The sequence below is a fragment of the Alligator mississippiensis genome, chromosome 1 (genome assembly GCF_030867095.1).
Source record: "Alligator mississippiensis isolate rAllMis1 chromosome 1, rAllMis1, whole genome shotgun sequence".
In the NCBI taxonomy this organism is placed as follows: Eukaryota; Metazoa; Chordata; order Crocodylia; family Alligatoridae; genus Alligator; species Alligator mississippiensis.
The window spans coordinates 153,425,945-153,446,164 of record NC_081824.1 but is presented as its reverse complement, the minus strand read 5'-3'; the positions used below and the strand labels follow the sequence as shown (position 1 = coordinate 153,446,164).

Sequence of the window (20,220 nt, the reverse complement as noted above, 5' to 3'; positions counted from 1 at the left end):
TTCACTCCCTTCCACTCCACCCTCCAGCCAGGGTTGCCCCTTACTCTCATTGCTGATTCCCACCACTGACTGCCACAGTGGGCAGACTCAGCAGTGAGTGAGACATTGGCTGCAGTAAGGGGGCAAGAGAAAGAGAACAATAAGGGCTGGGGCAGCAGCAGTTCAGGGACAGAGAAATACATGGATCATGTGGAGAAAAGGCATTCCCATTGCCACTGGCTACCCCAGGAAGCAAATTTGGCAGCAAGAGAAGTGGCAGGCAAGAAGGGTTGGTATGTCAGGAAGAGAAGGGGACTCTGCCAGGGTGCCAATCTTACTAGTTATGCCCCTGAACTCAAGGGACTGATAGGTGGCAGCAGGCAGAGGGGATTTGGGGGCTCCTCCTCTAGGTTGGCACTGGAGCTGGTGCCCTAATCACCCACTGCTAGATACCCCTGGATATTATGTATTTAGTGACACAGACTGGAAGCCAGGTCTCCTCCTCCCGGATGTGTAATCATAAGGCTGTGGAGCCATTTTTTCTCTCACTCTCTCTTTCTGAGTCACTGATTATTTGATTAGGCCATACAAAGTAGAGACTTCAATAGATGGTACTGAGAAATCTTTGTCTACCCCTGAACCAAGAATAGCCTATAGACTGGTGGGTAGTAGGCTCTCCTGGAAGGTAAAAGATGTGGGTTCTGATCCCATCAGACACAGAGAGGAATTAAAGCCAGGTCTCTCATATTGTGGGTAAGTGATCTAACCACAGTAAGTCAGGGTTGGGGGATGGGAATCGTGACTATCATCACTGGATGTTTTGTACTCAGTACAACTCCTTAGGTATACTCACAGCATCTCCATGATTGGCCCCATCAGGCAAGATAGATGGAAGAAGTCTGAGCATGTCAGGGTGTACATGTGAGGGGAGTCCAGTTACCTAGCACTGTCGAGACTGAGGTGTTTTGGGGCATGCCTAGGGCCGTGTTCAAACAAGTGGGGTTGTGTGGTATGTGGCACCACAGACACATCTGTGGCACCACATACTGCATGTTCAATTGTTCTCTGCACTGTAAGCAGGGCTGAGATTTTTTTGACCCCTGGATATCCAGGGGTCAAAAAACCCACAGGAAAAAAAAGTGAAGTGGCACATGAGGCAGCAGTGTGTGCCGTCCAAAGCTGGAGGCTGGCCAGCCAGAGCTGCACTCCGCTGCTAGCCAGGCTCCACACAGCAGAAGCGATGCGGACGCAGTCCTGGGAGGGCCCCAAAACCCCAGGTGAGGCTGCTGGGGCCAGACCAGTGGTGGCTCCAGCCTCCCCTACCCCACCTGGGGTAACTTGCTGTGCACCAGAGCGTGCATGATACAGGCATTACCCGGGGACAGCTAGTGGCTGCGCAAGGTGTGCTGCCACTAGTTGTCCCCAAGGAACCAAACATCCATGCATGTCTGGATGCGGCCTAGGTATCTTGGGGAACTTTAATGTCAGAAACCTAGGTGCCTACTGATTTTTAGAGCCCCAGGTCCTCTGGGGTTTAGAGGCAGCTGAACTTATGTTTGGAGGACCTAAAAGTGGCAACAGAAGTTAAGAATCTAGATGGTTTTGAAATATCTCACAAAATATCTCTCTTCAACTTTCACTGTTTAAATGCCTTAAAAATCTGGCCCAGATTGTTTAAGTCACTGTTTTAAGAGACTTAAGATGCTGTTGATTTTGGAAATGTTACTCCCAGTTCCATGTGTCCTCTTCAAGTCAATGGGGTTACAGAAGTATAAAGAAGAAAGGAATTGGCTCAATTTATTATAAACCAAACCTGGAGGGTTGGAAAGGAAGAAATTAATCAATCAAACTGGAAATGAGGAAACAGCTGTCCTTAGAATTGGATACCTAAAGTCAATCTCTAAGAAGGCTTCCTCAAATGACTGAAATCTGGATAAAGGGCAGGCCTGGGAGCCCTTGTACTGGAATACACTAACTCAGGTGAAAAGTTCCATTGAGACTGTATGAGTGAGTAACCATCAGTGTGAGTAGGAGCTCACAGTAGGAGCTGACAATACTTTTCCAGTTATCTGATCTTTGGAGTGTAGTTTTAATTCAGACAGACAAGTACACAACACTACTCCTTTGGGTTTTGAAAAAAAATTAATCAAAGCATTTAACTTCATTTCGCCATCCCTTCATTATCTGTTTAGATGTGTTTCAATTTAAGTTAAAAGTAGACTTTCCTTTTTAAATATAATTCTAAGTACCAGCTAACTTGAAAAAGTCGATCGACCATTTGCCATTGGTGTCTGGAAAGCATTCACTAGAGAGCACGATGCCCTAAGATATCAATTTCTGAAGAATTAGAATTTTCAGTCCAAAATTGCTTCAATCTCTATGGTTGCAAAGATAACATTCTACATTTTATGAACCAAATATAAACTGATAGTGTGTTCCTTAGTCTACAGAAAACTCCAGTCCCTTTGCTGCTGCTCAGGCTTTGCCTTGAAGCCAGGCGGTAAAAGTAGCAAGACTCTCCTCAGTTTCATTATTGCTGGTAGGAACTTGAGGCAGCAGTATAACTGTCTAGCATCAAATTGGTGCAGTCACTGCACAGCAGCACGGATGTTCAGAGTGGTACACTTCTTACTTTTGCTGAGAGTTAATAAGGTTGCAACCTGAAAGACAGCTGTTTCTGGTGTAGCCTTCCATTACCTTTCTTTTCATCATTAATAGTTTCCTGTGTCCCCCAAAATAAAGCAACTACCAAACCCTTAAAAGCGAGGCAACTTTTAGCAAAATTTTCTTTGATAGTGGGGATCACTGATAGTGTGCTTCTTCCTTACCAGTTGAGGGAGTGCTTCTTCAGTCATGTCCTTATCATCACATCCTTATTGTTGGCCAGCCAACTAACTATTCATGGGCTTACTCCTTTTTTGGCTGATTTTGCAATGCTAGATGATCCAGTCCCTCTCAAGCCTTGCTTTCATCCGAGAATCTCAAAGGCATTTTATAAAGGTGCATTTTACACAGTTAAGTATCACTAGCCTTGTTTTACAGAAATGGAAACAGAGGTAGCAAGTTACTTGCCATCAGTAGTACAATCAAGTATAGAACTCAACTCGGGTATAAAGCCCAGTAGGACAGTCAGGTATAGAACCCACATTCTCAATTGCTGCTGTAAACACTACAGATATCTGCTCTCTGGAGGTAATTAATTCTAGTTCCAGACAGGTTCATGTGTTTGTCTTCTAAACAACACTTAAAAAGCTGCAGTGCTGCTTGGTTCGCTAAGACATTCAGTTTCTCATTATGCTTTTTCCTTGTCCTGGAGCAGCCTTTTCTTTCCTTTCTTCTGCGGCATGGTCTTTCTAGTCCAGTCATGGGTGCTATATGCAGGTTTTCAGTGCATTGAGATGAAAACAGCATTACAAGATAATAATTGTCAAGTATCAATCCTGTTTTCCACCAGTCCCCAAAAAGGAAGCAAATAATATATTTCATAGAGAACTTGGGCTGGAAGGGACCTCCAGAGGGCATCTAGTCCAACCTCCTGCCTCAGGCAGGTTCACCCCTATCCAAACCATCCTATGTATAATGATTTGGCACCCTACTATCATCTAAACTCTACAGAAGGCCAGGGTGGATACCAAGAGTCAAACGCCAGTGGGGCTGTTCTGTGTGGCATGCGCATCCCCTGTGCCGGGGCTCCCCTGTAGCCCACATGGTTCAGTTGTCTCATGTATGCTGTGCGACTGCTGGAAACCAGGGCTCATCCGTCCAGCTGAGGTAGGCCATCATCAGCCCTAGTCAGCCGCCTCTACAGCAGGGCTGTAAGCACCCTCCGGTTCGACATAACGGTGTGGCCCTCAGAGGCAGCAGGCTGGATATTGCTTCAGGAAGCAGTCCTTCTGGCAACTGCCCTGGCCCGAGAGGTTGATTTGAAGGGTCACTGCCCTTGGAGAGAGACTTTTATTCCAGGGCACGCAGCTTGCGTGTGCTTAGCAGCTGAGCCACCCGCCTCCACTCAGCAGCCCAAACTCTCCAAGTGCCAGGGAAGAGCTGCCGTGGACTCTGCCCTGGCAGGGCAGGGCTGCCATGGCCAAGAGTCGTCCCTTGCGGCTGTGTGCCAGGCTGCTCAAGACGCCTCTTGGCCATGGCATCCCTGCCCCTGCCCGCGGGGACTCGCAGTGTGACAGGCAGCCCTGCCCTGCACTGCACTGAGCTCGTGCGCCCGTTGCCAAGGCAACGCCGCCTTTCCTGGGCTGGGGGCGGGGAGGACCGAGGCACTGGCTGGCTGAGGGAAGGCACGGACGGGGCGGGGCCTGCGCAGCCCCGCCCCTTCGGAATCTCCCTCCTCCTCCTCCTCCCCAAGGCAACAGGCAGGCGCCCATTGGCGCGCGGGGTTGTCGTAGTTGCTGACGTTAGCGGCTAGGCGCCGGGCACGGGCCTGAGCGGGGGGCGGGCTCCGTGTTTCCCGGGTGACCGGGGCGGGGAGGAGGGGCGCGGGAGGCCGGCCGGCCCGGGCGCTGTCCGAGGGAGGTGGAGCGGCGGGACCCGCTGCAGCGCCGGGTGAGGGCCCAGCACTGAGGGGGGTGTGTGCGTCCATCGGCGGCAGGGGGACTGGAGCTTCTCTGTGGGGAAACTGAGGCACAGCTGAGGGGAAGGGGCTCCACTCGCCCCCACACTTGCACCCTCCAGCGGGCACTGAGCAAAGTAGCTCCTCCCCCTCCCCCCCCCTTTGTGGGAGCCCAGTGCCGCGCTGGCAGGCTGGGCACCCCCCGCTCCCGGACCCGTTTGTCCTTCCCACTTTTCCTACCCCTGGGTTTGCCTCTGGGTGGGATGGGGCTGTCCCAGGCCCTCTAGAGCAGAAGACCTGGTCCTGGGGTAGAACCAGAAGGAGCCGGAGGGGCGAGGAGGGCGTCAGGTCTGTGTGGTGCCCAGATAGAGAATGTAGGCAGACAAGGGTCTTTGGTTTAATTGTGATATCTTTTATATAATAGACCGACTGAAATCACTGGAAACATTTCTTCTTTGCAAGGTTTCCGGCACAAATGCCCTTCGTCAGGCTGAGGAAGTGTCTTCAGGTGTTTTGTGGCTTGTGCAGAGTTTAGGGGGATGGTTGATGCTGCTTCAGACAGGGGTCTGGCTGGCTTTTGGGCAGCATGAGAGTGCCGTTGTAGAGCAGGACAAGAAGCAATGGGCTCGGGTTTCAGCAAAGGAAGTTTAGGCTGTAATTAGGAAGACTTTCCTTCTGGGAGGGTGGGGGAGCACTGCAACAGGTTACCTAGAGAGGTGGTGGAATCTGCATCTTTGGAGGCTTTTAAGTCTCGGCTGGACAAAGCCTGGCTGGGATGAGATGGTTGGGGATGGTCCCATTTGGAGCAGGGGGTTGGACTAGGTGACCCCCTGGAGTCCCAACCCTCATTTTTGAGCCTTTTTCCCATGAATCTCTGAAGTGACAAATAGACCAACCCTAATTTCCTGTGATTCTATGAATGGTTCAGCAATTCTGTGAGGGGCAAGTTCCCCTTTGTTACCTGTGGCAGGTGTGGGTGTGAGGCCTGTGTTGTCAGGGTTGATGGTAGGCTTGTGTAGAGTTTAGATGATGGATTGTATAGGATGGTTTGGATAGGCCTGATCCTGCCACAGGCAGAGGTCGGACTCGATGACTCTGGAAGTCCTGTCCTTTCCAGCTCCGCTGCCCAATGATTTTTTAGGGTGATGTCTTTTATCAAACCAACTGTATAGTTGAGGTGGAATTAGGTAAGCTTTTGAATGCAAGACATTCTTCATGAGGGCTGATCAGAACAAGCCAAACAGCACTCTTTATTTATTTATTTTAGGGATCAGGAAAAAAGTTTTGAAGAGCAATTTGGAGAAGGGTAGCATGGTTTTATGTATGTGTATGAGGAATTTCTCTCAAGGGTGAATATACCTTTGTGTTTTCCTCAGGGACTTTTTCTGGAAATTGATGTGGCTAATGAGCTTCATGAATTGATGCTGCAAGGTGATAACTTCTCCATAGCAATTGAGAGAGAATGATAGGAGGGGGTGTAAGATGAGTGGCCTTCAAAGTGAAAGCAAGTAGTTTCTTTGTGATGGAGAAGGGGAAGCAATGGGAAGAATCCAGAAGAAGGGCAGGTGAGGTCAAGAGTGATGATGAGCTAAGATAGTGATCTTTGCAACAGCATACTGAATGGATTTCAGCTGAGCCAGGTTGGGGTCAGAGAGAAGGTTAACTGTAGTAGTCAAGACGTGGTGATGAGAGCTGGGTCAAGAATTTTAGCTGTGCAGATTCCCAAGGTTGTTTCTTAAATCCTTGGTAGGAATAATCCGGATGAGACCTTGACAGAAATTGCAACTGAAATTGACACCTGGGTTCTAGGTTTCAGTGTCCAGCATAATGGCAGAGTAGTCCACAATCCTCAAGAAAATAGGTAGTGACAGGTTTGGTGTGGTGGTAAGAGCTTGGTTTTAGTCATGTTGAGCTCAAGTTGATGGTAGATATAGTCAGAAAGACAGGTAAAGGTTTTAGTTTTGACAGAAGTAGACGAACCTTTACTAGAGAGGCACTTCTAAATCATTGGCATAGAAATGGTGTTTGAACATGCATTTACAGAGGAGATTATCCAGAGATAAAGTAGAGTGTAGACATAAGATTTTCATGCAGGATGTGAACATAAATTTAATGAGGATTTTAATTCAGATTTATTTACTCTTCAATTGCAAGTGTGTGAGGTATCATAAATAGCATAAGGGAAAATGTGTTGCTTTTACTCATCCCAGTTTAGTGAATATTTCTTCTGAGTATCACTTTAGAAGTTGGCATCTTTTGTGATAGTGTAACTCTTTCTCCTCCCATTTTCCTTTTTGTGTAAAATCTTGCGTGTAGATCTTTGCATAGCCAATACAAATGTCTATTGATGCTGTAATAACAAAACTGATTTTAAAACATATTAAACCTCAGGAGTTGTATCCTGATTCATATAAGTCTAAGGAACAATCGTTTATTTAAAATCTGGAAAGGTTTGCTGTTGAAAGAGATTATAGTCAGTGTGTGGATTTTCAGTTTGAAGTGTTTCAGTTTAACAAATCATCTTAAATTAATGATACTGCTTTTTATCTTCTCTCTGTCTTCCCTCTTCTCAGTAATCTATACATTTAACACAGGGCATGTTAAGAATTCAATGGCAGATATGTAAACACTGGAAATGAAAAACTAAAAATCAACCAATGATTTTATTTTTAGTGTCAGTTCTTTTCCTAAGAATTCAGTATACTATTTAAATACACATGGTTCCACATTTGTACCGTTGTTATAAATCTATGTTTGCTCTAGAATAATGTAAGTAAATACGAAATGCAAACAAAGATTTGTTAGCGTAGTATGTTTGAGTCTCATGTTTCAACAAGCAGCGAAGTAGTTGCATCAGCAGTTCTCTGTGCAGTGGTTTGGAGGTCTTGTGTTCTAATCATTCTGTTGTTGTCAAATAAGGTGACATGGCATGTAGTGAAATTCTAGAGTGCAAAAGTAAATGCCTGCTTTCTGAAGCTGCTAAGATGCTTATGTGATCTACTGGGGATATTTTTTTTTTTTGGTCTTTGTGAATAAATTAAGACTGTGTTCACTTGACTGTGTTCACTTCATACCACACCTTTATTTCAAAGCTTCTTCCTGGTTGAAGAAAACTGGTAATTCTAGGTGTGGTGTTAATGGAGGGAAGGTCTTCTGGGGTTTTTTAGGGGGGTTTCTTTATTTGAAATATTTTTATAGCACTTGCTTAAGAAGGTATCACTTGATATTGACAGCTTGGTTAACTATTGTCCTCTTTTGCAGTCTTTCTGGTTAATATTATTGGGGGGGTGAGGGGGTGGGATAAAAACTCTCCCCCACAACTAGAAGCCTCGCGTTTCCTGGGCTCCTGTCAGCCTCTTTCTGACCAGTGGATAGTAGTGTGTGACAGTTGCATTAGACAGTCTAGTGATGGATAAGGATTGGAAGATCTTCAGATAAGATCATGTATTAGGAGTCGTACTGAGAGACCTGTCTGGTGCTTCTGATCAAAGATGTTGTTGAATTGCTGCTGGATGTTGAGTGCTGTTCTGCCATTGCTCAGTTGAATCGCAGGATGGTGTTGGGCAATTTCTGTTTTACCTCAAAAGAGCTGCTAAATAGAGCTCTCCAAGGTGCCATGTTGACTTCTGTGTCAGGACATGAGAAATGTTAGCCAGTGAGCATAAGATCTAGTGCCTTTAATATATGAAGGGCACTCAATTTCACTTTTCCCCTGAGTTGTATAGTGCAGCTCCTTTTCAAATCTCTGGTTGAGACTGGGGCATGAAAAGAGCATGTTGGCAGAGATTTCACTTGATTAAAATAATCCTGTTGGCGGGGCTTACAGCCAAAAGACTTTGCAGGACACATCAGCTTGCTGAGAGCATTTTTCAGGCATTTGCTACTGTGGTTTATGAGCTGAGAATTTGACTAGATTCGTGTTTATATTTAGATCAGGTTTAGTATGGATTATGATAGGTTTTTTTGTGTACATCAGTCTAGGAGGATGCAGGCATGGTTCTTGCTTCTGCTGATTTGTGCTTTGTCTACTGCATTGTGCTGTACTTGAGAATAAATGTTAAATTGAAGAAAAGGGGTTTGGTGCCTGAAATGAATAGGGAATGTATTTCCTCATGTGCCCTTGTGATGTGTTCTGTGGTCTGCAGTAGCATTCAGTGACTTTTCTGTGTAGAGTTTAGCTTGCTGGTAGTGACCTACAAAACCCCAAAGCCATGTCTGTTTCCCCTCTCCTGTTTCTTAGCAGTGGGCTCAGGCTCTGCAACAAGACTGTACAGTTGTGTCCCAGATGCTCAGAGCCTCACCTCCTTGTCAGACTGCCTCTAGTTCTTTACCATGGTATTGAGATCGGCAAACACCCTGAAGCTCATGCTTCCTTGGTATATCATAGAAAGCTGCTGACTAGAAAATCTTAGAGAGCTTTGGAATTTTCTTCTTTCTTTGGTCCAAAGTAGCTTGACTTTATGAACTTTGCAACATGCTCTGCAAATAACTTTCACCACTGAATTGTTCCCACCCCCACCACCTTTTTTTGGTTTAAGTAGATTACTGGCAAATACAGTATAGACTTAGCTTTTGGCTGTGTCTTTCTCCCCTTACACTCCTAGACCAAGAAATGGATCTCAATTGAGCTTGGTCACTTCACTGCAACAAAATGTGGACCAGTTTGTGTTGTGCTGAGCCATCGAGGGGATGCTTTACAAGGTACAAAATGGACAGCCAGTCCTAAATGTATAACCCCATGAAGGGCACTGCGGGGAAGGGAGTTCTGTTTCTGGTGATATTAGTAATTTTATTACTGACAAGCGTGTCATGCTCAACTGGAAGGGCCACACAGTGTTGCGTTTTCACCTTTTATATTATTTTTAATATTTTTATATTGAAGGCTTAAAAAGTCAAAAGTTTCTATCTATCTTTCTCTCTGTCTGTCAATTAAGTGTCTAGATCCAGAATAGGATTTTATTTGGCTGGGTTTGTTTGTTTGTTTTTAAGTTCAAAAGTACTTTGTTTCTAAGGGACTTGTTGTCACAGCTAGAATGAGCATTTTAGGAAAATAAAGGATGGGTAAACAGCTAAGAACAAGGGTTGGGGTTTTGGCAGCAGGTGCTAAGTAGCCCATCTTTGAGTAGGGACAGATCCTTCTTAAAACATTTTCTGAATGATTAGAAGGAAGTATGGAAACATGAACATTTACGGTATGTCTTCTCTACCTCTCAAAGACTACTGGACAACACATTTCCTTTTTTGGTTTTTTTTTTTAAACTTGCGTTTAATTTGGTGCATGTCTACTATGTTATCTTTGTGTAGAAGGGAATAAATCTTAATGTAATTTTGTTGACATCTGACTTATGTTTCAGGGTGGCAATAAGGGGATGAATGTGTTCTGGTTCTTAATAAGATTTAGGGTGGGGAGCCATCTTGACTTCTGCAGCAGCAGCGACAACAACAAAAATTTGGCACTTGCCAATAAGCTGGTGATCCAAAGAAATAGAATTCAGTGCCCAGGCTCCTTTCCCTCTGACATTGGCAGCCACCACCTCTCTTTTTCCCCACTGTAGGGGAGTCCCATGGTGCACTTAAGTCGCAAGCACCTGGTTCCCTACGCAAAAAGGTTAAGCTTCACTACCCTATGGCATACCAGCATAAAAGCAGGAGAGGTTAGGATATTGCCAATGTCCTGCCACTGCAGTGGCAAGGAAGCAGTCAATATATACCCAAAACTCTCAGGAAAAGGACTTTGTTCTATACTACAGAGGAGGCAAAAAAAAAAAATCAACATTGCATCTTGTAAGGGGAAAAATTTCTTCCTGGCCCCAAATTTGGTGATTTTATAGGACCCTGATTAGAAGAGCAAGACCCTCTAGCCTGGAAGATCTGGGTTTCTAGTAGGAAAAATAGTTATTTCAAAGCATTGTACCTATAGTAACTACTTACCATATTTTCCCAAATGCAAAATGACCCTGGCTTTAAGACAACTCCCCAGTCATTAGATTCTACACATGGAAAATTTATAAACTTAATTCTCAGAATTGGAGAATTGTCTTAAATTCGTCCCTACCATGACTGTAGCAGGGAGGGAGAGCAATGGTAGGGGGGCAGGCGGTAGGGTAGGCGTTATGGGGACCAGTGGGCGAGAAGCGGTAGGGGTGCAGGTGGTAGCAGGTAGGTGCTATGGGGTGCAGGCAGCTTGACCCCTCCCTACTTGCCTCCTTTGTGCCTGGAGCTGGCAGTGCTTTATACAGGGCCAGGCTGGGGCTGTGCTTCAGGCCGCAGGCTGGAGCAGGGACAGAGCCTGCCACTGTTGGAATAAGGGTCAGGGGAGAGGGACAGAGGCAGAGGCTGCAGATTGGGATGGAGATGGGGCGGGGGAAAGCAGTGCTGAGATTGCAGGGAGGAGAGGCAGGGAGTGCAGAGGCAGCAGAGGAGAAGGAGTAGGCCACAACATCTGTGGGGTTTCTTTCTTTGGTTTTTATGGGGGGAGGGTTTCCCATGTTAAATGTGGGGGAACCTCATCTTTGAATTGAGTAAATACAGTTATAACTTGCGTGCTAATAAGCTCTAACACAATATTTTGCTTCAGTGAAGCTAGAATACAGATCATGGGATAAAAAAGTTGTACATAGTTATATTAACTAGAAAAAATGCCTGGATATCAATTTTAAAAAATCACAAATTGAAGCACAAAGGAGAAATAGCGCTTCTTAATTCTTATTTTTATAATTGGACTTCCAGTTACAAAACACTCCTGAAAAGTAGCATGTGAAATAAAAGCAAATGTTACCAGACAATCTAACCAAAAAACTAAAGCTGAGACAGAGTAGATATCATGCTAATGCTCCAGGTAAGGGTTTTTCTGCATGGATGGGACTAGAGTTGGGGACAGCAGAGGTTGTTATAACATGACTTTTCTTTGCAGTGAATATTGATGTGGTCAGGGTCTTCTGTTTTAGTGCAGAACAAATTAAGATGAAATTGAATGCTTATTTGAGGATGTGGCAAAATTAGTTTGTCTTTTGGGTCCTCACCAGTTTAACAAGTCACTCTCATCTATGTGAGAGAGAGACCCAAACACTTTCACATCCTCTTCCAAGCGTATGCTTCTGTGCATTAGGATAAAAAAAAGACTTCAATCTTTTTCAGTTGTGTAGTGTACTTCACTTTTTTTCTGTTCTAATTTGGGCCCATGTGGGAAATAACGAGAACTTGCGCTTTCCCATTTCTAAACCTTTTCTACCACAAGTACCTCTTTGTCCCTCAGTTTTCTTTTTAAAGGTACCTTTTTTTTTTTGTCAGCTGCTTGTGTATATATCCTGTTTAGAAAACACTAGTTCTGACCAAACTTGCATACCCTCTTTCTCTGGAACATTTGCCAGTAGTTGCAAGCTTTTGTACCATCTGTCCCTCACTGAAGTTGTCCTCTGATACTTTTAAATTCATATCTTGCCATTTGCCCTCATTGTCTATGTTCACATAAGTGGAAGACTAGGTAGATTTTCATATTACTAACATGAGTAACTATGTCTGTGTGTTAACGCAGTCAGCCTCTCACTGTGATATCCTGTGGCTAGAAGTTGAGCAAAGAAATACGTGGATCTCTGTGAGCACTCTGGTTTTAATATGGTACTAAAGGTAATTTTCTCCTCGTTTTGGAGCCGTCTAACTTTCATCATGCATTTGTTAAGAGGTTATGGTTCTCTTTCTATGGCCTGGAATAAAAGTTAACCTTCAGATTAAATGAGGTATACATATTGTTGTTTGACCTCTAAATCTTATTTAGTACATCATTAAGACTGTTCATTAGTAATTACCACTTTCATAATCAATAGGTCTGAGAGCATATGCTTTCCTCTTCCCTGAACAGGACAGAAGGCTTCTTGTTATGGTTGGCCACTATGTTAACTATTCTGAAGCAGCACAGCAACTAATTGAAGCAACCATAGTGATGTCATTATAGCATTCCCTTAAATGATATTTTTACAGTAGTATTTATAATAGTTATGTTTGTGTCCAGAAGCAGGCTGGGTGTTTTAAAGAAGGCATAGAAAGCTAAGGACTGTACCCGGTAGAGTTTACAATCTAGCTTTCAAATGTCACATGACTGAAGGGGAAAACGTTAGAAAGTGAACAGGACGAGTTGCCACTAGTGTGACTGAGCTTTCAACGTGGCTGGTCATCTAACGCAAGGAAGCATGAGCATGTATCACAGCAGTACAGTCATGTGGGTTTATTCACATTATGTGCACATGATGTTCTTGTAAACTATCTGAAACAATGTTTTGTTCAATCTCTATGTTTGAGTTGCAGGTCAGTTAAAGAACAGTATGTCTTTGAATCATAGTTGCGTTTACCTATTTGAATATTTTGAAGAAACTTGGTAAATGGTTGTTTTTCTTGGGAAGAACATAACATAGGAAAAACTATTTTGTAGTTCAGAATAAGCCATGGGAATTGGATTCTGTCTTTCAAAATTTGTTAACTAGACTTTCTGGGGAAAGTTTTATGTCCATTTGGTTAAGCACAGATGTACAAGTATGCAGAGAAACTACATTTAGAACAATTAAAAAATAAAAGTGATATGCACAAGTTACTATTTGTCCTCTTTACAAGTATAGAGACTGCATAGTCCAAGGAGCAGGCAGTTTGTGAAAAGATGACCTTTTACACAAACTTCCCATAATGCATGATGAGATTTAAAAAAAAAAAAAATCTTCTGATGCCTTCCATTTTTGAGAGAGAAGATACAGAAACTTCAGATCTGTTGTGCTGTATGGCATATGACTTGAATTTTTGTATGCAGCATAGCAGCATCTCTAGATATAACTCGGGACTGTCAAAGAGGATTGTAGCTGTGCTAAAGGAACCTTTTCCATATTCTGTTGGAGCCACGTTATTGCATCCTTAAGCTTCCTGTCAGTGGACATTCCCTGAAACTGAAGATCTGAGCCTATTTTTTCAAATCCAAGGCACTATTCAGCTGTTGGCAGGTATGAATTATAACTTCTTAAAAACCATATCATTGACTTGATTAACTTGTAATCGCAAGATGAGGCATTGAATTGGATAGAGATGCATAGTTCTCATCGAATTGCTGATTGCCATGGACTTATCCATTTTGAAAAATATCAAAAAGCTCTTACCCCTAGCTTGAATCTCTACATATAGCAAAAGAGTAGTACAAAGGAGGAACATTTTTTAGTTTTTATTTTTTAAAGGCCAGTGAAGCTGCCTCAATCCCCACTCAGACATTATAACAAGTATACACCTTGTAAACTGCACCTTTGGAAGTGACAGTATTTTTGCTGTGGTTTCAGCTTTGCTGAATGTGAAGTAGTATCATTTTGTAACTGCCAAATTTCCAGTCTGGGGTTCCTGGCTGTGCTAGATTAGTTTTTTTCCTAGTACAGTATTCAAGAAAACTAGGATTTGCCAGCCAGTGATGATTCATTTTCATGTGCATTCATATTTTTCCTCTTTAATCGTTACTGCTTTTATTCTTGTTTTGAAATTGAGTCCAGGTATAGTTGCACAGTACTGTACCAGATTATTATTTTTCATAATATTAATTTAAATAATCTTGATGCTTGTTGCAACTGCAGTATCCTTCTGCTCTGACTGTATGCGCATCCACTATATGGTACTTGGTTGTTTTCCTGTTTGTTACAAGGATTGATCTACATATATCTTTGGATCTAAGTTCAAAAGTTTTTGTTTTTCTGCTTTAAGAACTGCTGGTTGATTTGTGAATGTTCGTACTCTAGAAAACTTTATGACATCTTTTGAACTTGAGAGTAAATTGTATGTTTACTAAAATTGTCCAAAAACTGGGAGCTATTCATAGACATACAATTGTCTGGGTTGTCTAGACTGACCTGTAAATTTAATTCCTGTTGTGCTCATTCTGCTGTCTCTTCAGAGCTTGATTTGTAACCAGTCTGGTACAATAAGACACCTGGACAGTTGGTTTTTTGTTTTGGGGTGTTTTTTGTTTTTGTTTTTGTTTTTGTTTTTTAGTACAATGATTCTCCTTAAAAAAAAAAAACTGCTCGTCACTCTTATTGACAGTAAGTACATAATGAGCTATAGGAAACTAATGTTCTTACACACACTCTCTTTCATGCATACTGTATAAGTCTGACCACAGGGCTGCTTGCTTATTTCAGGCAGCTTATTAATACACACAGTCTTGTCAGGCCAGAGTCTTTTATCTAGTACTGATATCTTTCACACCAAACAAAGTATGGTAAACTTGTGTTGTTTGCTACAGTTCACTGATTCCAAGTAAAATTTTATACCATTTCTTACGAACAGTTGTTTTGCAGCAAACACTGACGTTTAAATTTGATTATTGTATTAGAATTAACCCTTTTGGCAATAGGCTTCTGTAACATGATATAGTATGATTGTCAGAGTTGTTTTTGTCTGCTATTTCAAAGAGGGGCAGCTTTAGTTCTATTTAATTTATGGTGATTCTACATGGCATCTAAAAGTCCTGTCTGAGAATGGCATTCCATCTTTTTAGGCCCTGTACTTAGACTGTAGATTCTGAACTATATTAAGTAAGACAGACGTATTCATATGCTTTATAGATAAAGTAACGAAGCACAAAGCAAGCAACTTGTCCGCTGTGATTTTTAGATATCAGTGCTGGAGCCAAGATTTTTACAGAGGTCATGAGTTCTAGTCCAGTGCCTTGCCTATAAAATTATTCTTGCTCTCTAACAAGCAATTTAAATAATTTTAAAATGTCTATTGCTAGCATGAAAAAAATTTACAAATGGCTAGGCAGTTGCATTTGATTTTTTTTTAATTATTGTTCTATTGAAGTAACCATTATGCTTGCCTAAATGTTACTTAACTATTTTGGACTTTTGTGATCTTAGTAGTTCAGTGAAACTTTTACTTTGATATGTGCAGGTTTTAAGCATTTGCACATCTACATTTGTTCTTATGCTTGTACTGAAGAAAACATTATATAATATAATTGGAGGGTGAGTCTTATTTTTAAGAAGGATCCATGTGCTGTACAAAATAACACACATCCCCGTGTGTATTTCAGTACTAATGTGCATCCTGAATTGTAAAAGAAATGTTTTGGTGTATGGGATGTCGAACGCTTGTTACGCGAGTCCCTGTATCAGCAGAGCGCAGCGTATTCTTGTCTATGTAGGTCTTCATGTTATCATCCATTTACTCTGGTTAGGAGAGGGTTTGTTTTTTAGCATAGGTTTTTCCCCAAAGTCAAAATATGGCTATACAGTATCAATGTGAATGGTACCAGACCTCAGTGCTTGCTTAGTTTTATTCTGGTCTCTCTCAGTCCTTAGAAAATGAAGGTAGATGGAGTTTTTAACGCATCTCAAGATTGTTGTAGTCCAGATTTTGGTGACAGGCCTTCTCCTTGAGCTCCTTTCAAGGATGTTGTGGGGTGCCATACAGTATAAGCACTGTTAGTTGTACAAATATGATTCACAAGATAAATACAGAGATTTCAAAGAGGAATCCTTAATGCCAAAGACTGCTTATAGATGTGGAAAACCCCCCCAGCGCCCTGGCTTGCCTAACATCTGTATAGATCGTGCACTTCAGCATGGCTTTTTGGTGCTTTTATCTAAGAGCTGATTTAATCTATTAGATACCTAAATCAATTTAATTCTGTGTTAGATAAAGGCCCTGTTGAAGCACCCAATCTATGCAGGTGCTGGGTGAGCTGGGTCAAACTGAGGCGCTTCCTCTTCCGGTAAAACACTTTTTTCGTTTTCGTGGGTCTTTTTCACGTCTGTAAGCAGCCAAAACTATTTTGACTTGTTGTCTTCTGAATACTTTGCAACAGAAGAATTACTCTATTGTATCTCTTTAGTAAAAAAAAACAATAGAAAACTTAGAGCTGGCATTTTCCCAGCCATGCCTTGAGTCTTTCAGGAGGGGCCTCTACTTTAATGCAGTGGTTCTCAACTTCTTTAATCTGTAATAAGGAGAACATCTTGTTAATTAAGACCAACACCCTCTATTTTGGCCTGAAGTGTTTCTCTGCAAATCATCACATTATAGACTTGCCCTAAAATTAGCTAGGAACTTTGTGTCTTTTGTTTCTTTTAATATAGATTTAATTTTTTCATTTCACTCTGGTTCTGTATTTTATCAATTACTAGATATTTTAAAATACTGTTTTTGTTTTATTAATTTTAATATTTGGGATATTGAAGCAAACGTAGCTGTTTTTCTTCCCTGCACATTTCACTGCAGTTTGCAGTTAGTTTAGGTTAGGCGCAACACTTTTCAGGTACACATGGAGTATTAGCACTTCAAGTTGCTCTCTTGTTTTTCAGGATCTAAGCTTTTATTTAAAGAATCTCTAGATATTTGAGATGAACTGGCATGGTGATGTCTGAAAACAATTAGTTTCATAAGAACTGGGCCCTACAGCATACATTTCAGTGGGTGTTAACTCTTGATGCCCAATTATATAATAATTGCACTTTATTGAAGTATGTACAAGGGAGAGAGAATATCATAATGAGAGATGTTAAGAGTGGCAGTTCACTAAACCTGCAGTAAGTGGGCTTGAGAAAATACAAAGATTTTACTGCCAGTTAAGAAGCTCACCAGGCCCCTGCATGCTTTTAGATTTTGGTGCTTTTGGTGCTGAGCCTTGTGAACTGAGAGCATGATTATATTTTACTTAGGTGCTCAAACTACAGGTGTCTAGTGGAGTAGTTTGATCTTTGTCAGTAACATACAGGTGCTTGTGAGTCATGTAAAGACAAGATCCCAGAAAATGATGGAAATGTTAGTTTAAACTCTGGTATTTTTATTTAAAATACCTTGCATTATAGAACCATTATTTATTGCAACGTAAGCAAAGCCCAATAAAGTTGTTAATGTTGGTTATTTAGAAGGCACATGTGTGGATAACAGTGGGGTAAGTACCTGGGCACAAAAATCTTTTTGATAGAATAAGTCAACATTGAAAAATTAAAAGCTCCTTTTCAAAAGTGAGCTGCATCATCTGTCTCCCTGCAAAGTGGCATTATGGTCATAGAGGTCTGTAGGCTAATGGGTTGTCCCTTCTTCCTAGCATCTAGTTTGGGCCCCATTCTCCAGGCTTCACCTTAATTTTCCCGGTGCCCTCTTCTCAATTGCGGGTGTTTTGAAAATTACTAAATATTTCTGTTTCACTGGACACTTACTTACGTTTAAGAGTTCTGTCCTGCTCATGGGTCCCCTACCAGGACCCATCTACTCCCTGTAGCTCCATCTCCCTTTTTTAATCTACGGATTTTATGCCAGAGTCCCCCTGTTCCTGGCAATTCCTTATCCCCAGATGAGAAATCTTGACTTCTATAATCCTCTGGTCCTAGATGACAAGTCTCAGCTCCAAAATAATGGATCTTTTCTAGTTGAGCTGGGTCCAGTTACCTTTAAAGACCGTTCTGAAGAAAGGTAGCTTCACTTGGTTTTGTGCCAAGAATATGAAAAGCTAAAAAAAAATCTGAGTTAAACATGATTGCTATTCTCTTGCCTTTAAATATTAAACAACTGCACTATCCAATCTAATTTCACTACCTTTTGGAAGATCTGATGTCTAAAGGTACAAGAAATTGGTTTATCAAAATGTAGTAAAAATTATCATTGCTGGAGAGGTATTTTATTACTAGTATACATATTTGCACAACTCTCTTGTTCAAGACAATCCGTCTTCTCCATCTTTCAAAACTTCCATAGCACATAAAGGAGTGATGGAAGACCAAGTTCTGACATTAGTGAAGTATGTGCTGTAAAAATGTAATGCGAGAATGGGTGCAGCGGGTTTTTCTTAACTGCATCAGCTGGACAGCAAAAACTAGATAAAGGAGAATGAATGGCTGCAAGCAGTGGAACAAGATATGGTGTACAGCTTTCATATTCCATATATGAGTAAAATTGTTGCCTCTTGCAAAAACTTTCTGCTGCTTAAAGTATGTAAAAAGTTAAATTCTCTTCCTGGTTTCAAAGTCATCATTTTGTAACTTTATCGAAACGGCATAAACTTCTTTGAAACTACTTTAAAAAAAGAAAGAAAGAAAGAAAAAGTTTTGAACTCTTACAAAGTGATAGGAGATGGGAGGGGAAAACTATTAGGTAAAGGGAATTGACTTGGCTGTGCAACTTTAAATTAGATTCCCCACCCCCCAGGCTGTTCATTTGAAGGAAGCAAACAGAGGTTTTCAAAGGTGGAGATTTTATCTCTTGGGTATATTGAGAAGCCAGATCTTTGAATGTAAAACCCCAAAATGCCAACAGTTTAAAAAACAGCCCTCCCCCCAAAAAACCTGTACTTTCCAAGACCTTTAATTGACCTAATGCCTTAATAATACATGCCATTGGGGCATGAGGAGCTATAATTCCAGTGTGCTCCATTCTCTGCTTTTGTGACTTTATTTAATAATGTGTAGGTGCTTCCTGCCTAAAATAATAACCATGCTATGTGGTAAACAGACTCTAACACCAAATTTTGACATGTAAAACAAATGCTTTATAGAGCATCAATTTCCATGTCATCTGTGTATCTTAAATATTATGGGGCCTTACAAAACTCTTTTAAACAAAGCAAAATATGCTGTGATACAGGTCATATTTTTTCTTAATCCTAGGACTATATTTACTTAAATGCAAGAGGAGATGTCCTCATCGCCCCTTTTAGTGTGAGGGGAAGGGGAAGCCCCTTATGGCAGCGATTCCCAACCTTTTTATGCTGCAGACCAGAAGTGGCCATGGACCAGCAGTGACTGGTATACTGCGGGCTGGCAACCAACCCTTTTTTATAGTCAGTATGAAAAAGGGTTGGCTGCCCATCCACAGTATGCCAGTCGCTTCCAGTCTGGAAGGCACCCCTTCATGGCCCAGTACCCTTGCCTTATGGAACTGACTGCAAGGCAGGGAACAAGTGGTGGTTCCAGCTCTGGCCCTGACCCAGGCCTGGGGTCAAAGCTGCAGCTGCTACTTGCCCCCGGCTGCCTCTGCCACATCTGGGGTCCCACCCCGCTCCTGTCACTGCTTCTGCTCTGCACCACTTCCTGCTTGCCATCTACCTCTGCACTCCTCATATTACCTCTTACCTTCACTTGGGGCTCTAGTCCCTGGCTGGCCCAGAAGCAGCAGCGGCCATGATAGCAGCCCCAGCCCCAGTCGGCTCTGGCTCCAGCCCAGTCCTGCAGCTGGAACTGCCACTGCTCCCAGCTGGGTGTGGTCTGGCGCCAGCATGTGCTCTGTGTCCTGGGCTGGAGCTGGCACCATGTTGGAGGTGTGGTAGTGAAGGTGGAGTGTAGGCAGTAGGTTGGAGAAAAAGCAGGGAGCAGTCAGTGTGGGGGGCGGGAACTAGTGGAGGAGCAGGTGGAAGTGGGGTAGGTGCAAGGAGCACAGGCACTGAGGGATGTGCAGTGGTAGGAGGAACAAGTTGTGGGGACAGGGTCAGCAAGGGTAGGGGTCAGGCTGCCTATTCCCCTAGGCTGCTTGCTTTCCTGAATGCAACTGCTTTGCCTGCTGCAGCGAGGTGGGGACGGGACAATTTAAGACAGCCCTCCAATAATTAGTCTCTATGTGGAAAATGATAACATTTCTAAATTTTCTGTGTATAATATCTAATTATTGGGTGGTCATCTTAAATTCAAAGTTGTCTGGGATTTGGGTAAATACACTAGTTTGCT

The 20,220-nt window shown here is 42.5% G+C and overlaps 1 protein-coding gene across 5 annotated transcripts in view; it reads left to right on the top strand.

The window, feature by feature from the left end:
- Positions 1–4,476: 4,476 nt before the first annotated feature.
- Positions 4,477–20,220, top strand: part of LYST (lysosomal trafficking regulator) — a 122,378-nt gene continuing 106,634 nt past the window's right edge. For 4 of the 5 annotated variants that reach the window (XM_006258179.4, XM_019479826.2, XM_019479821.2 and 1 more), the window contains exon 1: positions 4,477–4,533. The gene's annotated coding sequence lies outside the window, so the exon portion shown is untranslated. Of the gene's footprint in view, positions 4,534–13,453; positions 13,522–20,220 lie in introns of those variants that run through there. The other variant, XM_019479822.2, reaches the window with a different exon arrangement.